Source organism: Pteronotus mesoamericanus, unplaced genomic scaffold (assembly GCF_021234165.1).
Source record: "Pteronotus mesoamericanus isolate MK-2021 breed Mesoamerican mustached bat unplaced genomic scaffold, CSHL_Meso_final scaffold_651, whole genome shotgun sequence".
Taxonomy (NCBI): domain Eukaryota; kingdom Metazoa; phylum Chordata; class Mammalia; order Chiroptera; family Mormoopidae; genus Pteronotus; species Pteronotus mesoamericanus.
The window spans coordinates 34,525,008-34,543,400 of NW_026555325.1; the positions used below are offsets into that span (position 1 = coordinate 34,525,008).

Sequence of the window (18,393 nt, forward strand, 5' to 3'; positions counted from 1 at the left end):
TTTAAAGTGAAACACTAACACTTGATCAGCATTTAACCCCCAATGTAACACTTTCGATTGTTTTTTTAAAACTCATACTCAAAATTGTTATTTTTGTTTGTTTACATTGGTTTAACCCATGTCAAATATAGTTTACAAAGGGAAAGGACGAGTACCTTAGTTCAGAATATACAGACACAGCATCACGCCATGGGGCCCAGGGGAGGGCCAGGGAGACAACACTTTTCCCTGGGAACAGCAGCTCTAATCCCAAGAATGGTCCTGAGCAGAAAGCTGGGTAGCCAAGAGCACTCTCATCCAACCCCAATCTCAACCCCTGCTGTAGCTCAGTTCCCATTTCTGTGCTCCCCCACCCAAATCCTTATAAAGAGCCTCAGGAGCTAAGACTGAAGAGATGATCATGTCCCTTGGGGCATGTGCCCCATATCTGGGAGAAGAAATAAAGTATACACCACTGAACACCAAACACATGGGAGAGGGGACATCATGAGAGACAGGCAGGAACCCCAAAAGGTGGAAGGGCCAAGCCCCCAACCAGCCCTCAGAGAGGCACTCCTTCCAGATGTTCTTAAAAATAGAAGAAAATCATATAACCAAAGGGGAGGGGAGTGGAGGGGTAAGTGTGAGGAGCTACCCCATTTATACACAACACTGTAAATATACACAGCCTATATTACACATGCTGTTTTTTTCATGTCTGTCTGTCTGTCAGTTGCTCTGGAGGGCAGGATCTCAGGAGCCTGCTACCCACCTCACCTACACCTACCTGCCCCACCCTGGTAACAGAATCTGGAATACATATGGACCCAGCAGGCCGGGTCTGGGCCTCAGCCTCCATTCTGATTCCAGAGGCCTGTGTGTGGGTGCACGCACTTGTGTATGTACATGGGGAACCTGTGTGCAAGTGTATACAAGGGATAGGGTCACATCACAGAGACAGTCACTGGACTGTTTATAGCCAGTGTGCGATGTGTGTGCTGGGAGGGCTGCCATTTAAGACTGCTCTCCAGAGTGCCTCTCAAATCCACTGAGCCACACCATCCAGGGCAGAGCGCCTCTCTCTCCTTGGCTTCACCAGACTCCCTGCCTGTACAGGGGATGACTTAAGTCTCCATGTATTGTGGCTTCCCATAATCCGGAGTGTCATCCCCATCCACATTCAAGTCAGCATCACTGTCCAGATTCTTTTTGCCACCGCACATGATGAAGTCAGAGCCTCGGAAACCACCTTCCAGGAGAGTGGTGGCCCATATACGCTTCTGCCCCACCTCCTCATACTCCCCAAAGCGGTTGCCATTCTCATGCCCGATGTCCATGGCATCATCCTCAGCCAAGCAGGAACCTTCCCTCTGAGAAAGGCAGTGCTCCATATGCCTATTCATCTCCTGCTCCAATCCTGCCAGGAGTTGGTGGCACAGGGGATGTGCCTGCCCTTTATCTTGCTTCCTCCATTTCATTTTCCCAACTGAGCATTCAGGCGGGTCTGCCAGTTGGCTCACACTTGCAGGAAGGTCTCCTCCCTCCCCTGGCCGACCGCTCCAGGCCCAAGGCGGAGACGCCTGGGACTACTCTAACAGGACCCCATGGCTGCCACCCACTGCTGTCCCAGGCCTGGCTTCTGGTGCTCCGGGCCCCTCATGTTGGCCGTGGTTCTCAAAATTATTTTAGAGTTCTTTCCAAACATGTCACCCATAATACTCAAATCAGGATTCATCTATATATACAAAGGTGAAAAAAACAAGTTAGGAAAATGGGTGGAATATGTGTAATCCCTGCATTTTCACACTAATGCTTTATTAAACTTTGAACAGTAAATTTAGTTGGGGTGGGGATGAGTAAGAACACCATTCGCAGAAAGCTATAAATTAATGTATAAGTCATAGTTTCAGTTCTATCCATCTGACAACCTGACATGAGAGAAAAGGAAGACCTTTACAACTGGACAGAAGAGAAAGTGGATATAATTTTTGTCCCTTTCATCTCATGTTCCAGGGAAGAGGAAGAAAAACACCTTCCCCTGAGCCAACTCCTTACCTATGGGAAGTGTAAAATACCTAAAGGCCTGGGGGCACAGGGGTTTAGGTAGTATGGCAAGAGCTGAGTCACCTAAGCTCAGGCCAGCCAGGCAGTGCTCCTTCCATCTCAGAGGGAGAAGAACAGCCAAGACAGATTTCGAGTGTAGAAGATGGGCCAGGAAGAGGACATCATAGACCTGGACAAGCAAATTCAGGGCTAAGAGCCAGACAAGGCATTCTGAGGGGAGAACATGACTTCATCAATGCAGAAAAGAGGAGGCCTACGGTTCTAAAGGACCAGTGCTGCTGCACTGCACAGCCTGTAGCCCTTAGAAGAAGCCCTGCCTTTCCTTCAAATGCCTGGGCTGGCAGGTGACACTACCAACTCATAAGCTCAAAATTACAAGTCACTAATGTATGAAAACTGTATCTGGGATACAATGTGTGGTTTAAGAGTGTCAGTGTAAAATTTGCAAAAGGACAAGTTACTAAGAAATTGAAGGCTCATTGTAATAAAACACAAGTGCTCATCTGATTTCATTCATGAAAGTTAAGTGTAACAATGAATGCACTGGTTTTCAAAACCAAATGAGTCTCAATACTTACATTTTTAACTTAACATAATGACACTGTTTTGACAACTAAGAAGAATACAGTTTAAAAATTTGATGCCTAAAGATCAAGAGATTCTCCAGGACCTTAGAAGCTGGCCTCACATCCCTGAGTAATTTCAACTCATTAGTGAGAGAAGAGGTTTAAAAAGAATCCATATAGTTGCTATTTTGAGCAAAGACAGGAAACGAGATCTCTAAAACATGTCAGAAAAGATATTCAAGAAAAAAATGAGAATGCCTCATGCACCTAAAGTAGATAAAAGACCACTATGAATATGAGGATATGTTCAAGCAATTAAGTTGTAAATAGCTAGTAAATTAAATAGCTTCATACAATATTACAATGCAAAATAGAGCAGGAACTGTTTCTTACTGCTGCAACATGTTCCACAGTAAACAGAGTTAGTTATTAGAATGCATTGTATATGTAGATGGGAACCACTGCATAATTACTTAACTCATTGAATTTGTATCGAAGAAACAAAGAAAACATATGTTTTTTGGTCAGACTGTTTACTGCAATCCAATACTAGATTAATTTAATAAATACTGCTGAAAAAGAAAATTACAGGACCCAAAGAAAAAAAAACTCTGTTATTTTAGGATACAATCAAAGACAGCTTTATATTGGAAATTTGTGCCTATGTAAAAATGTGTGACTCATTTTAAACTTTTAAAGGATGTGCTTATGAAGGGGGGAGGTGGGCTCTTGAAAACAGTAATTTATGTTTGTGGTAATTAAAGGTGATTTACAAAACATATAAACACCCAACTTAACCTAAGGGGGGGTGGCAATTAAATGAAGGTATTTTTACCTTCTCATTTAGCAGTTCAATAAAGTTGTAGTGCCTTGAGGGCTACAATTCCATATAAACTAGAAAGGCAACTTAAAACCTATTTCTTCCACCATTGCTACCTTCATTTCTTTTTAGCAAACACAGGCAGCAAAACTAAAGAAGCTCTCTGGAATCTTACTGTTAAAGCTCTAAGCAATTTAGACATAAATTCAAACAGATACAGAAGGACAGTAATATAAAACAGAATGAAGACTCATCTGTCATTAATAACAAAGGAGAAGGAATAAGGGCTTTTATTGTCCTGGCCAAAAATTCTAACCATCTGCACACAAATCATCTTCTCTATGTAGATTGTCTTAGTTCTATCTTGGTAAGAACTTGTCTGCCTAGCTTAATTAAGAAGGGTGAAGGCCAACATATAAGTAAAATGAGTGAACACTTTAAAATCCTATTGAGGAGCTCTGGGAGAGACAGAAGTATTTTCTAAGAATCATAAAACTGGACAGATCTTTCAAAATAAAATGACATCAAAATCAAACAGTACTATCCATTAACAGTTATTTAAAAAACTGAAATGTTCTGCTTACTGAAGTGGCCTACTTTTTTTTTTTGAGGAAAATAAAGATTGAAAACTAAATTCAAATAGCAACTAAACTCATGCATGTAATCAGGAGAAGAAAATAAGCATCTATCCTTTCTGGAAGGAAGGAAGGAAAGAAGGGAAAAAAAGACAGACAAACAATTATTTCTGGAGACTGGGTACAAGAGAAGATGTGAAATTTTATTACGAACATCTGAATTATTTCTTATTTTGCTTGTAATAAGTCTATGTCATTTAAAAATTTTTTAAATATAATGAATATTTTTAAAGTAACAACATCTGTCTGGCCATTTATAATCAAAAGGTAGAATGAAAGCTGATAAAACCTAAACTCTCAAGTTATGAAGGGAAGGGATGTAAAAAAAATAATAGCAATTTTATATGTACTATGGAATGACACTCATTTTTTCTGATGCACAAGTTTTTGTATCCTAATTACATATAATTCAATATAGCATCAGAGTACAGTTTTTCATATCAAGTAGATGGCTACTGGCTATTATTTCAAACAACACAGAACTGGAATCACTAGCAACGGTTTTCCTTTGCTTTGACAAATCAACAAAAGAACTTTGGTTAGGTGACTTTGCATTGTGCATATTAAAACAATTGGTATAAAGACAATAAAATTGCTAAGAACAATTTGAAAGGCTGTGCTTCTTTTCCTATCATCATTCTTACTCTTAGGAGGAAAATCCAGATGAAATGAAATAACTGAATTCTCAATGAAAATCCCTCAATCTTTTCATCTTTCAAAGTCCAACTTAGGTTAGGTGGCCAAATTCTGGTTCTTCCTGGCAAGGACAAAGATAATGCTCCATCAGTCAGGCAACCGTCAGGCATCAGTCAGGGTGAAAAAAGGACACTGGATGATAACCCCTCACCAAGAACACACAGAATGGGGAAGACATAATTGCACATGAAAAAATTAGTTATTAGGATAAAGAGGTGTGAGTGCGGTCTTGCCATCCTGCAGCATTCCCTCCTCCCCTCAACACACACACGCATGTGAGCTCACTGAGATATCTTAGAAATTCAAGTATCAGGCCACACAAACACAACACTGTAGGGGCAACCAAGGAAGTAACTTCTTTAACAACAGAACCCACTATGTACTTACAACAGGGGACCCAAGAAATAACCTCAGAATTTATTTATAAAAATTGTGTACTTATTTTTACACGTTTAAACTTCAGTCACCTTCAAAGCACTCTCCATTTTATGCAATACACCTACTGAGACTTTTTTTCCACTGCTCAAAACAGTTTTTGAACTCACTGATTTCGTTGCATTTTAGTGCTTCTGCTGTTTTTTTGTTTCACCTCTTCTACATCAGCAAAGCAGTTCCCTTTGAGGACTTTTTTCATCCAGGAAAACAAAACAAAAGTCGCTCAGGGTAAGTTCCAGTGAATGGGTGGGGAGTGGGGTGGGGCATGAGGGAGGGCTCATGCTGTTTCTTCAGTCAAAACCTGCTGAACACTCAGGGCAGTATGGGCATGTGTGCTCATAAATCACCCATGAAATGGGTAAACATGTTGAAAGAGTCTTCAAAACATTCACTCAGAATGGCTCAAATAAATTCTTATAAAAGACTTCTGAGATTTCCGGTCAAGAAGGCACCATAGGTAAACACAGCTTGTCTCCTGGAACAAGCACATCAAAATTACAACTAAAATATAAACACTGATCATTCAGAACCATCAGAAATCGAGTTCAATGGAAGTCTGACAACTACGGAATTACAGAAACCACTTCCATCCAGACTGGTAGGAGGGGCAAAGACAAGAAACAGGATGGTCCCATGTCCACATGTGCTGGATAAAAATTCAGGAGGGATATCTCAGTAGTAAGGAGTCCCAGCCAGATACCAGGCCCCTCACCCTGGGTTCCTGTGCCAGGAAGATATTCTCCATAACTTCTGGCTGCAAAAATCAGCAGGGATTAAATTGGTGGAAGAAACTTTTGCAGTCCCAAGCAGTTCCCCACACACAGACTCACTCCCTCTGAGCTCCAGCACCAAGATAACAACTTGAAAGGCACCAGTAACATACAGGGAGGAATAGAAGTGCCTGGCATTAAGGCGTGAGCTGGGGAACAGCTTTCTCCCAGACAGAAAGGTGGGCAGAGGCCACTGTCCCTTTTCTGAAAACTCCCCTCACAGAGCCACAGAGCCAGCAGGCAGAAGCCATATCTGAGACTCTATCAACCAGGCTAACACTGTTTGCCCCACCCTGGAGATCCCCTGAGACTGTCCCAACAACTTTCCAGCTCACCCAGGCTGTTAACAGTGGCTGTTCCATGGAATGGCTGGTCTTGGCTCATGCTTCACAATTTCCCAAATCCCATCCAACAAGCAACAGTCGGCCTCAGTAGGCCCCCCAGACCTGGTACCTCATGCTAAGTAGCTCCAGGCCCAGGACTAGCAGAAGCCAGCCTAGATTCACATCTTGACTTCTCCTGGGAATCTCCAAGACCAGCACAAGAAGCAGCCATCTCAGATTGCTTTACAGCTCAGGCAGGGCAACCCCCAGTGAGAACACAAGTGGGGGCTGACCTTGGCTTGCAGCACGTGGAAAATCCCAAAGCCTGCACATCCAGTGGACAGCTACAAACCATGACAGCGTACCCCTCTTCTGCCCCCGCACAGCTGATCTTCTACAGAGGGCAGAGGTTGGTGGTCAGTGGTCACAGCCAGTCTTTGCAGCTGACTGGCCTGGGTGAATCCCTCCCATTGACCTGCCAAAAACAACCAAGGCTCAACTACAAGAGGAGGGTATACTCAGCCCACAGGAAGGACACACCTCGAGTACCTAGCCTGAGTCATAGGGGAGGCTGTGCCACTGGACCCTACAGACACCTACTACTTTAGGCCATGCTACCAAGACAGGCAGTCGGAGCAGCTCTACCTAATACATAGAAACAAACACAGGGAGCCTAACAAAATGAGGAGACAGAGACATGTCCCAAATGAAAGGACAGATCAAAACTCCAGAAAAAGAGCTAAAAATGGAGATAAGCAATCTCTCAGATGCAGAGTTCAAAACACTGGTTATGAGGATGCTCAAGGAACTTAGTGAGCACCTGATCAGCATAAAACAGATCCAGACAGAAATGAAGGACACACTAATTGAAATAAACAACAATACACAGTAGAGTGGATAAAGCCAAGAATCAAATCAATAATGTGGAACTTAAGGAACCAAAAAACAACCAATCAGAATACAAGAACAAAAAAGAATCCAAAAAAAAAATGACAGTGGAAGCAGCCTCTGGTACAACTTCAAGCATCCCAACATTCACATCATAGGGGTACCAGAAAGAAAAGAAAAAGAGAAAGATATTGGAAATCTATCTGAAAGAATAATGAAAGAAAACTTCCTTAATTTGGGGAAGGAAATGCATTTGCAAGTCCAGGAAGCACAGAGTCCCAAACGAGATGGTTATAAAAAGGCTCACTCTAAGACACATTGTAATTAAAATGCCAAAGGTTAAAGACAAAGAGAGAATCTTAGAAGCAGCAAGAGAAAAGCAGTTAGTTACCTACAGGGAAGTTCCCATAAGACTGTCAGCTGATTTCTCAAAAGAAACTTTACAAGCTAGAAGGGATTGGCAAGAAATATTCAAAGCCATGAAAAGCAGGGATGAACAGTCAAGGTTTCTCCACCCAGCAAACCTCCCATTTAAAATTGAAAGGCAGACAAAAAGCTTCCCAGACAAGTATAAACTACAGGAGTCCATCATCACGAAACCATTAATCTATGAAACGTTAAAGGGACTTATTTAAGAAAAAGAAGAGGATCAAAGCTATGAACAATAAAATCGCAATAAATACATATCTTTCAACAACTGTATCTAAAAAACAAGCTAAGCAAACAAGAACAGAGACAGAATCATGTATATGGAAAGCATGTCAGATGGGTGGGTGGCATGGGGCAATGAGTGAAGAGGCGAGGGGATTAATAAGTAGAAATATGTAGTTACAGAATATCCATGGAGATGCTAAGTATAGTATAGGAAATGGAATAGCCAAAAAACTTACACTCATGAGCCATAGACATGAACAATGGTATAGGGGTTCCTTGGTGGGGAGGGTGTTGGGAAGAGGGAGGCAAGAGGGGAAAAACTGGGACAACTGTAATAGCATAATCCAAAAATGTAATTTAAGAAATAAACCCATAAAATTTTTTTAAAAATTCACTGAAGCTGAATCCAGTATCTCTGGTACACTGATACAAATGGGTTCCTAGAACACTCACCAGTGCAGGGGAGCGAGGGCGGCGGGGTGGAGCCAAGGGATCTGCCCTCCAGAAGATAATTCCAGGTTATTATGTGTCTTTCACTAAATCATTCTGGCAGAACCGTCCTGACTATCCCAGCTTAAAAATCAAACATTTGACAGAAATAGAAACAGATCACTGATGGCAGCTGAATCACAAGATTCTAAGCCAAAGCCATCTCCTCATTGTTTCAATACAGAACTCTTGAGAATTTTATTTGAATCATTTGTACATATCTTACATTGGTATTTAAATTAGAAATTTTCTCATGTTTTAAAACTCAGAACACACATTCACTTAAAAAAAAAAAAAAGCCAAGAGTCTAATGTAAAAAGAAGTGTCACCTATCTCTCCTTCCATCCCAATTCCATTAAAAACTCCTTGAACAATTTGATATGTCTTCTTCAAATTTCTTTCTATGAGTATAATGTAGAGCTGAGTTGTCTAACACTATAGACACTAGCCACAAATACTTGAAAGGCAGCAGCTAGTCCAAATGGAAATCTGCTCTAAGTGTAAGTTACACACCATATTTCAAAGACATGTTAACAAAAATATATCAGTAATTTTTCATATTGACTAAATTTTGCCACATTGCCATAGTATTTGTTAAAGTAAATGTTATTAAAATTCATTTCACCTCTTCTTTTTACGTTTTTTTTAATGTGGCTATCAGAAAATCTTAAATTACATACTTAGCTCACATTGATCGCTCACATCAAATTTTTGTTGGTTATCACTGGTACAAAGGCTGACAGTGTAGGTTTTGGAGTCAGGCTTGTCATAATGAGTACTACTCCAGACTACACCAACTACCTGCTGCATAACTGTGGGCAAATCTCCTAACCAGTTCTACCCACCTCTGGCTCGTTCAGAGAATTAAATAAAATTCTTTATATAAAGCACTTAGCACACAACCTGGCACTTAGTAAGTCCTCAATAAATATTTGATGGCAACAAAAGAACAAAAACAATACCCTAATTCTTTTAAAATCGTTATATACACCTGTTTCTTCAGAAATGTCTCCTGGTATGTCTATAGGTCACTATTGTGCAGAGCAGGTGTTCTCTGAAAAATAATGTACACCAAGCATTTTAATTCTCTCTCTCTCTCTCTCTCACATACATACACACACACACACACACACATACACACACGTGCACACACACAAATCTTAAACATACTAAACATTCAGATCTAAAAATGTACAAATGCAGTGTGGTGTGGTAGAAAGACTGGAAAGAGAAAGAACTTTAAAGAACAAGAGATAGTCTCTACAACCAATTTTCTACCTATATCCTAGGAAAACTACTTAACCTTTCTCTCTCAACATCCTCATCTGTACAACTGGGATAACACCAATCTTGCAGAATGTTAAGATTAAATAGGATAACATATTAGAAATAATCTACCTAACATAGGACCTAACATTTACCAGTTGTTTAGTAATCATTCCCCTTCTCGAAATCAAAATAAAATGCTAACAATTCAGTTAGGTCCTACCTAACATAGGACCTAACATTTACCAGTTGTTTAGTAATCATTCCCGTTCTCGAAATCAAAATAAAATGCTAACAATTCAGGCACATGGTAACTTTACTATTGCTGTGCCACTGATATCAATAGACTGATGAGACCTCAGAGAACAGGAGAGGCTGCCAGAAGAGAAGAGATCACCAACTGCCACAGGTAGTGGGAAGGACCTTGGTGTCCAGGTAACCAAAAGCAGGGCCTTGCCACCACTCCACACCCCAACCCCATGTGGAGCATCCTATTCCTGGTGACAGAGCAGGGCTAGCAAACTAATGGATGGGGGAAAGCCCTCCTACCCTCTTCATGTACCTGACTGGGGGTACCATGGAGGTCAGAACTGCCACAGGGGGAGGTGCAAGGCTGGGGAAACTTGTCAGTGTAGCCTGGGGAAAAGAAGGGATTGGTTGGGGAGTGGATACTCCTAGAGTACAGGAAAGTTTGGGAAGCACTTTGGACATTTTGAGAAAACACCTGGCCCCTCCCACACCCAAACTAATATAATCCCAAAGGCAGTAAGGGATACCCTTTTAACTACCTCACAAATGACCGGCTGGTGCATTGTTGGGACCTCCCGGCCCTGGAAGCCACATGGCCAATGGCAGCACAGGCCCCACACAGGGTTCTGAGGAGGCGGTCTGAGACCTAACAGTGGATGGGAGTAAAGGTGAGCTGCCTAGATGACCACCCAGTGGTCAGCTGCACGTCCCAAGGGATGGTACTTTAAGTGGTCTAGCTGAGGGCAGCTGGGTTTTCTTCTGGGTTTCCAGGAGGGGTTTTGAGCTTTGACATAAGAGTCTGCCATTCTCTGAAACTGTACAGCATTTAAATAAAACCTTTCCTTTCTTACCAACCTCTGCCTCCAGAATTTGCCTACTGGTGGTGACCAGAAGCCAAACTCCCCCTTTGGTCAGTAACACCACAATTGCCAAAACCTGTTCATACCCAGAAAAAGTAGCTTAAAGCCTGGCTGGGGAGCTAGTTGGTTAGAGCAGCATCTTGATATGCCAAGGTTGTGGGTTGGATCCCCGGTAAGGGCACATACAAGAATCAATAGATGGCCCTGGCTGGCGTGGCTCAGTGGATTGAGTGCTGGATTAAGAAGCAAAGGGTCGCTGGTTCAATTCCCAGTCAGGGCATGTGCCTGGGTTGCGGGCCAGGTCCCTAGTGGGTGGTGCACAAGAAACAACCACACATTGATGTTTCTCTCCCTCTCTTTCTCTCTCCCTTCCCCTCTCTCTAAAAATAAACAAACAAAATATTTAACAAAAAAAAATCAATGAATACATAAATAAGTGGTACAACAATGTCTCTGTCCCTCTCTCTAAAAAATTGATTTAAAAAAAATGCTAACTCTACAATCATCTAGATTCCCTACGTTTTATCCCTTGTACAAACTGGAGCTATAAATCTATACTACTGTAAAACCATATAGGGAAATACTCCAGAAACGATAAATATTTCAGGATAGAAAGTAATCTAACTCTATACCCTCTGTTTTTATTAAGTGTTATAAGAGGCATAAAAGATTGCTTCCAAATTACTGCATTTTATGCAAACTAACAAAAAACACTACACACCAAGCTATGTCTCAGGTCTCTCCTACAAAAACTCAATAGGTTTCAGTTCAGAGCTAGAAAGGGTTATCTCTTCTGATATATGTGTATATCAAATAAATATGAAATCAGGTAACCCATATTTTTTTCTCTTTGCCTTGGCTGCCAAGATGCTCAGCAGTACGATTTATTCTCAATTTTAATATTTTCTTTGGTATATGTTACCATGCACTCAGGCTCCTGACTATCTATCCACCTCATTCCCTTTATTTCTCACTCTTCATTAATTTGCCTTGGTCACTTTCCTGTTATTTTAATTTGTTTGTTTTTTTTTTATTGTAAGACAGTTAAAATTCTTTTTTCAAGTTTGCACAGCAAAATAATAAACACAACTTAAATTCACACAAAAAGTTCAAAATGAATCCACAGGCAGAAATTTTAACTTTAAAAATCCAAATAGGAAACAGAATTCAGGAAAAAACACGGCAGTATATCCCATATCCCACCATCACCACCAACATCCCACACACATAAACACACATGTACATGCACACACATAGCTGAAAATAATCATACTGTATTCAAAATCTTGTTTTCTACAACTTTATATGCTTATATACTTGATAATAAACAGTTTTGTAAATCTTAACCTCCTATGTTTCTAAATTGGTAACAAAACTGACCCATTGCTCAGAAAGCAGGACTCTTATTTCCAACTTACAAGGTCATATCTTTAAGTACCTATTGAAAAACTTTAACAAGTTTTATCTATAAATAGCTTGACAGCAGGTACAGTAAAACTGCCAGAGGTGCTGCCCTTCAGATAACACACAAACGCCTTTGCTTCATGTTGAAAAACCACTTCAAAACTTCCAACAACAGCCTTCAAAAACTAAGAAGTAGCCCAATCATGTTCGAAGCTTTAAAAATCTAATAATAGGAAGCTACATTGCTTCTAAAAATTGGTAAAAACAAGTCATATTGGTCCATTAAATCCTAGAGAAAAAAAAATTTTTCTAAGTAACACCTGTTATCAGAAATTACATATACAGGGACTTGGGGAGCTTCCAGCCAAGATGGAGGCACAGGTAGATACACTTTGCTTCCACAACCAAAATAAGGATAACAACCAATTTTAAAACAAAAAACAACCAGAACTGTCAGAAAATCGAACTGTATGGAAGTCCAACAACCAAGGAGTTAAAGACAGGCAACTGGGGCAGACAGGACATGCAGCAAGGTGGCAGCTGGCAGGCCAGGAGGGTGAGGCAGCAGCCAGTGGACTAGAGTCCCAAGTTTCCATGCAGACAAACCAAAAGGAACAACTGGAGAATGAGACAGGCACACAACCCAGGGTTCCAGCACAGGGAACTAAAGCCTCAAAACCTCTGGCTCTGTAAAAACCTGTGGGTATTGTGGTGGTGGGGAAAACTCCCAGTCTCACAGAAGAGTCTGCTGGAGGGGCCCTTTGGGTACAAGAACATACAAGAGCGCGCCACATGGGAATCAGCACCAGAAGGGCCCAATTTGCTCGTGGATATCAGGGGAAGTGACTGAAAGCCAGGCAAGAGCCGAGCAGACAACATTGTACCCTTTCTCATCCTTCCCCCACAAAGAGTGCCACAGTGCAACGAAGTGGGTTGCCCCACTCTGGCAAATACCTAAGGCTCCACCCCTTACAACATAGCATGTGCACCCAGACAAAGAAATATGGCCCAAATGAAGATCAAAACTCAAAAAAAAGCAACGAGGAGACAGCCAACCTATCAGATGCAGAGTTCAAAACACTGGTAATCAGGATGCTCACAGAAATGACTGAGTACAGACGCAAAATAAAGGAAGAAGTGAAGGCTATATAAAGTGAAATAAAGAAAAATATAGAGGGAACCAACAGTGAAGGGAAGAAAACCAGGACTCAGATCAATGATTTGGAACTGAATGAAGAAATAAATATTCAACTGGAACAGAATGAAGAAATAAGAATTCAAAAAAATGAGGGGAGGCTTAGGAACCTCTGGGACAACTTTAAATGCTCCAACATCCAAATCACAGGGGTGCCAGAAAAAGAAGAACAAGAAATTGAAAACTCATTTGAAAAAATAATGAAGGAGAACCTCCCCAATCTGGCAAAGGGAACACACATGCAAGTCCAGGAAGCTCAGAGAATACCAAAGAGGTTGGACCCAAGGGGGAACACACCAAGATACATCATAATTAAGTTACCCAAGATTAAAGATAAGAAGAGAATCTTAAAAGCAGCAAGAGAAAAGAAGAGAGTTACCTGCAAAGGAGTTTCCGCAAGACTATCAGCTGATTTCTCAAAAGAAACCTTACAGGCAAGAAGGGGCTGGAAAGAACTATTCAAAGTCATGAAAAGCAAGGACCTACATCCAAGATTACTCTATCCAGCAAAGCTATCATTTAGAATGGAAGGGCAGAAAAAGTGCTTTCCAGATAACGCAAAGTTAGAGGACTTAATCATCACCAAGCCCGTATTATATGAAATGTTAAAAGGACTTATCTAAGAAAAAGAAGACCAAAACTATGAACAGGAAATGACAACAAACTATCAACAACTGAACTTAAAAAAACAAACTAAGCAAACAAAAAAAAACCAGGAACAGAATCATAGAAATGGAGATCACATGGAGGGTTATAAGGAGGGAGGGGGAGAGGGGAAATGGGGGAAAAGGTACAGGGAATAAGAAGCATAATTGGTAGGTACAAAATAGACGGGGAGAGGATAAGAACAGTATCAGAAATGGAGAAGCCGAAGAACTTCTATGTAGGACTCACGGGCATGAACTACAGTGGGAGCAGCGGGGTGGTAGAGGGAGTGGGAGTGCAGGGTGCAGGGGGATAAAGGAGAGAAAAATAAAGATGGGACAAATGTAATAGCATAATCAATAAAATATACTTTAAAAGAATAAAATCAATAAATTTAAAAATTAGAAAAGAAATTACTGCATGTATAAATTTAAAAAGAATTTGCTTCCCATAATACAGTTGCTATTTTCCCACTCTGTATTAAATCTCTGGTAAACAGTCTTATTTGAGAGTTCTGTTTATAGATGTAAGAAAAAAAGTCTATCATTAACTACTGTCCTTTCTTTACAAAGTCTCTCAAATTTGCTTTTCTCTTCAACTGCCACTGACAGTTTTCTAAGATCCAGCCCTCATTATTTCTTCCATGAAATGCTACAAAAACCCCCTGGCTGTTCTTTTTGCCCCAAACTTCTTCCCACTCAAGTCCATTCACAGTGTGTTGCTAGAACATCAATTCTGATAACTATGTAACATAATCCTGCATATCAACCATAAAATGAATAAAATATTTCTAATTTAACAAAATATCAATTATCGATACCAGTATACTCAATAGGGATGATACTCACAACCATTATGTTGAGAGAAAGGAGGAGAGCAAAAAAGAATATAAGATGTATGACTATATTTATATGAAGTCTGACAATAAGCAAAACAAATCAATGAAAAATCAGAATAGTGATTACTCTGAGTAGTGGATTAAGAGAGTGACAGAAATGTTCTGTATCTTAATCTACGTGGTGATTACACAAGTGTATGCATGTGTACAAATGCATCCAGCTATATGCTTCATATTTGTGACTTTTATGTGCTTTACTATAATTTTATATCTCAATAAAAATAAAGAAAAATAAACTTAAACAGTTGTGAATATTTACCTGATCATGGGATGGATAAGAATTTTCTAAGTGTAAAAGTATGTAAGATAGCTATCAAAAGAAAATACTGATAAAAATATTTTCAATAAAGATAACACATAATATAGTCCCACGTGCATGAATTGCATGAAGAAACTCTAGATCAAGGATCAGCAAACTGCCCTGGCTTGTGTGGCTCAGTGGACTGAGTGCCAGCCTGCAAATGGAAAGGTTGCTGGTTCGATTCCCATGCCTGGATTGCAGGGAACATGCCTGGATTGCAGGCCAGGTTCCTCACTGGGAGTATGTAAAAGACAACCGATCGATGTATCTCTTGCACATCAATGTTTCTAATCCCTCTCTTTCTCATCCTCTTCCTCACCCTCTAAAAATCAATAAATAAAATCTTTAAAAAAACAACAACAGTAAACCAACAATACATACATACACAACAAAACCATTAAAAAAAAAAAGGATCAGCAAACTAAGGCTTATGCCCTATTTTGGTATGACCCTAGAGGTAAGAATGATGCTTACATTTTTAAAGGGTTGTAAACATACATACATGCAAACACACATACACTCACAGAAGAACATGCAACAGAACAAAATATTTACTATCTGGCCCACTAACGAGAGTTTCTCAACCCTTGCTCTAAAAAATAACCTATGAAACTAATAAATGCCATCACTTATAAAGGTAAATCAGAGGAATCAAAATGTGTGTAGGAACAAGTTCCCAATGTATACCCCAATGTTATACCAATTTTCTTTTGTAACCATGTAAATGTTTTATTTTTTCCAATGTATGACCTATCTAATATTATTCAAAAAATAAAAATAGAAAACATTAATATCCCCATAGGGATGGGGAGCTCAGATATACCTGATAGAAGTCTAAATGTTTCTATCCTGTGGCCTAGTAATTACACTTCTGGGAAAATCTCTTAGAGAAGTACCCAGACATGTACCAAAAAGAAGCCTCTGTAAGAATATCTAATAGCAACATTCTCTGTAATAAAAAAATCAGAAATAATAAATGTCCATACATTATGCTAAGTGAAATAAGTCAGACAAAGAAAGACAAATACTTTATGATCTCAATTATATGTGGAATCAAAAAAACCCAAACTCTCAGAAGCAGAGTAGAATGGTGGTTGCCAGGGGCTGGATGGGGTAAATGAGGAGATGCTGGTCAAAGGCTACAAACTTCCAGTTATAAAATAAGTAAGTTTGAGGATCTAAAACACAGTAAGATAACTACAATTAACAATACTGTATTGTATACTTGAAAGCTGTTGAAAGAGTAGATCTTAAATGTTCTCACTACACAAAAAAGTATTTATGAGAGGAGATAGATGTGTTAACTAATCTTATCATGTTAATCATTCCTTCATATATATGTGTATCAAATCATCACAATGTACACCTTAAACTTATAAAATGTTACATGGCAATTATTATCTCAATAAACCTGAGGAAATAAATAAATACCCACAACTAGTAGTTCAATAAACTCTAGTACTTTCATATTATGGAAAATGATGCAGCAGTTTAGGAATCAATAAAGCATAAAATAAGCCAATCACAAAAGGACAAATATTGTATGAGTCCATTCATATGCAGTACCTAGAGTAGTCAGATTCAGAAACAGAAAATAGAACAGTGGCTTCCAGAGGCTGGGGGAGGAAGGAATTGGGAGTTGCTGTTTAAGAGATACGGCGTTTCAGTTTGGGAGGATGAAAAAGTTCTGAAGATGGCTGGTGGAAATGGTTGCACAACACATGAATGTAACTAAACCGTACAGTAAAAAATAGTTAATATGGTTAAGTTTTATGCTATATCTGTATAACCATAATAAAAAAATTATTAAGTTGGAGTTGAAATTAAAAATCTATATTCACAAAAATAAACAATGGAGCAGCATTAAAAATAATAATCTATACAAGATCTGTCCAGAAAGAGTCAAACCACTGTTAATATGAGAAGAGTTTGTACAACATCAATGTAACCTGGAAGCGAAGAAGAGTGGACTGGAATGCGCCTGCATAAACAATGATGATGTCACTATACTAGTCAGTGGAGGTGGTAGACACCATTGAGTGGGCATGTGTACTACGTGGCCATCACATTCAAAATGACTGAGACAATAGAGCAGTGAATCTGCATCAAATTTTGCATTAAGCTTGAACATTCCTCCAGGAAACTATTCGGATAATTCAGAAGGCCGCAGCTATGGGCAACTGGTGATTGGCAGCTTCACCACAACAGTGTGCCCACTCATGTAGCACATCTCATGCAGAGTTTTTCAGCAAAAGTATCAAATCACCCAGGTGACTCAGCCCCACTACATCCCAGATTTGGCGCCCTGTGACTTCTGGCTTTTCCCAAAACTAAAATCACCTTTGAAAGGGAAGAGGTTTCAGACCATTGATGAAATTCAGGAAAAGATGATGGAGCAGCTGATGGCAACTGGGAGAACTATGTGAGGTCCCAAGGTGCCTACTTGAAGAGGACCTAGGTATCATTGTCCTATGCACAATGTTTCTTATATCTTGTATCCTCTTCAATAAATGTCTCTATTTTTGATAGTACATGGCTGGATACCTTCTGGACAGACCTTGTATGTACTGACATAGAATGATCTCTTAAACTCCAAAATAATTCTTTAAGTACAGTATTACAATCCCCATTTTACTTGAGAAAACAGAGGTTCAAATACATAGTGTTACTTTTTCACCTATATAACTAGAAAGTGGGAACTGATATTCACACTCAGGTTTGATTCCAAAACCCACATTCATTTCACTTTATTCCAAGAACCAAACTAAAATGCAGAAAAATAAAATAGCTGAATTACAATAACATTATTCTGACTTTTTTCCATTTCATTATCTTAAATATTACTTAAAAAGTAATTAATTTTTGAGGGACCACTTTGCAAAGCACATCCTGAACATCATATTTTGCATTTCTGTGTCAAAGTAAATAATAGCTTACTTTTTTTGAATTTTAAAAAGCTATCTCAGGTTATATAAATTAACTAACCTGTTGAGGAAATGTAGATGATTAACTTCAAAAAACTTTTAAAAATAAACATGGTATTTAGCTCTTAAGAAAAGGTGGCTCATAATAAAGCCTTCCATAAAGGTAACATATACTAAGTATAATGGATGTCTGTTTTGTTTTCAAAAGCAGTTCAACTATTAAATTTTAGAATGTTAACTTGTAACGTTTTTTCAAACACCAGAAAGTTATTTTTCCTTCTCAATGGCATGATCCAATAAGAAAAACTAAAATCCAAAGAAAAGGAAAATTC

The 18,393-nt window shown here is 39.5% G+C and overlaps 1 protein-coding gene and 1 pseudogene across 1 annotated transcript in view; both read right to left on the minus strand.

Annotated features, from left to right (window-relative positions):
- OLA1 (Obg like ATPase 1) overlaps nt 1-18,393 on the minus strand; it is a 174,161-nt gene that overhangs the window by 129,549 nt on the left and 26,219 nt on the right. The gene's annotated exons all lie outside the window — the stretch shown is intronic.
- Nucleotides 710-9,129, minus strand: LOC129061753 (E3 ubiquitin-protein ligase RNF220-like; annotated as a pseudogene).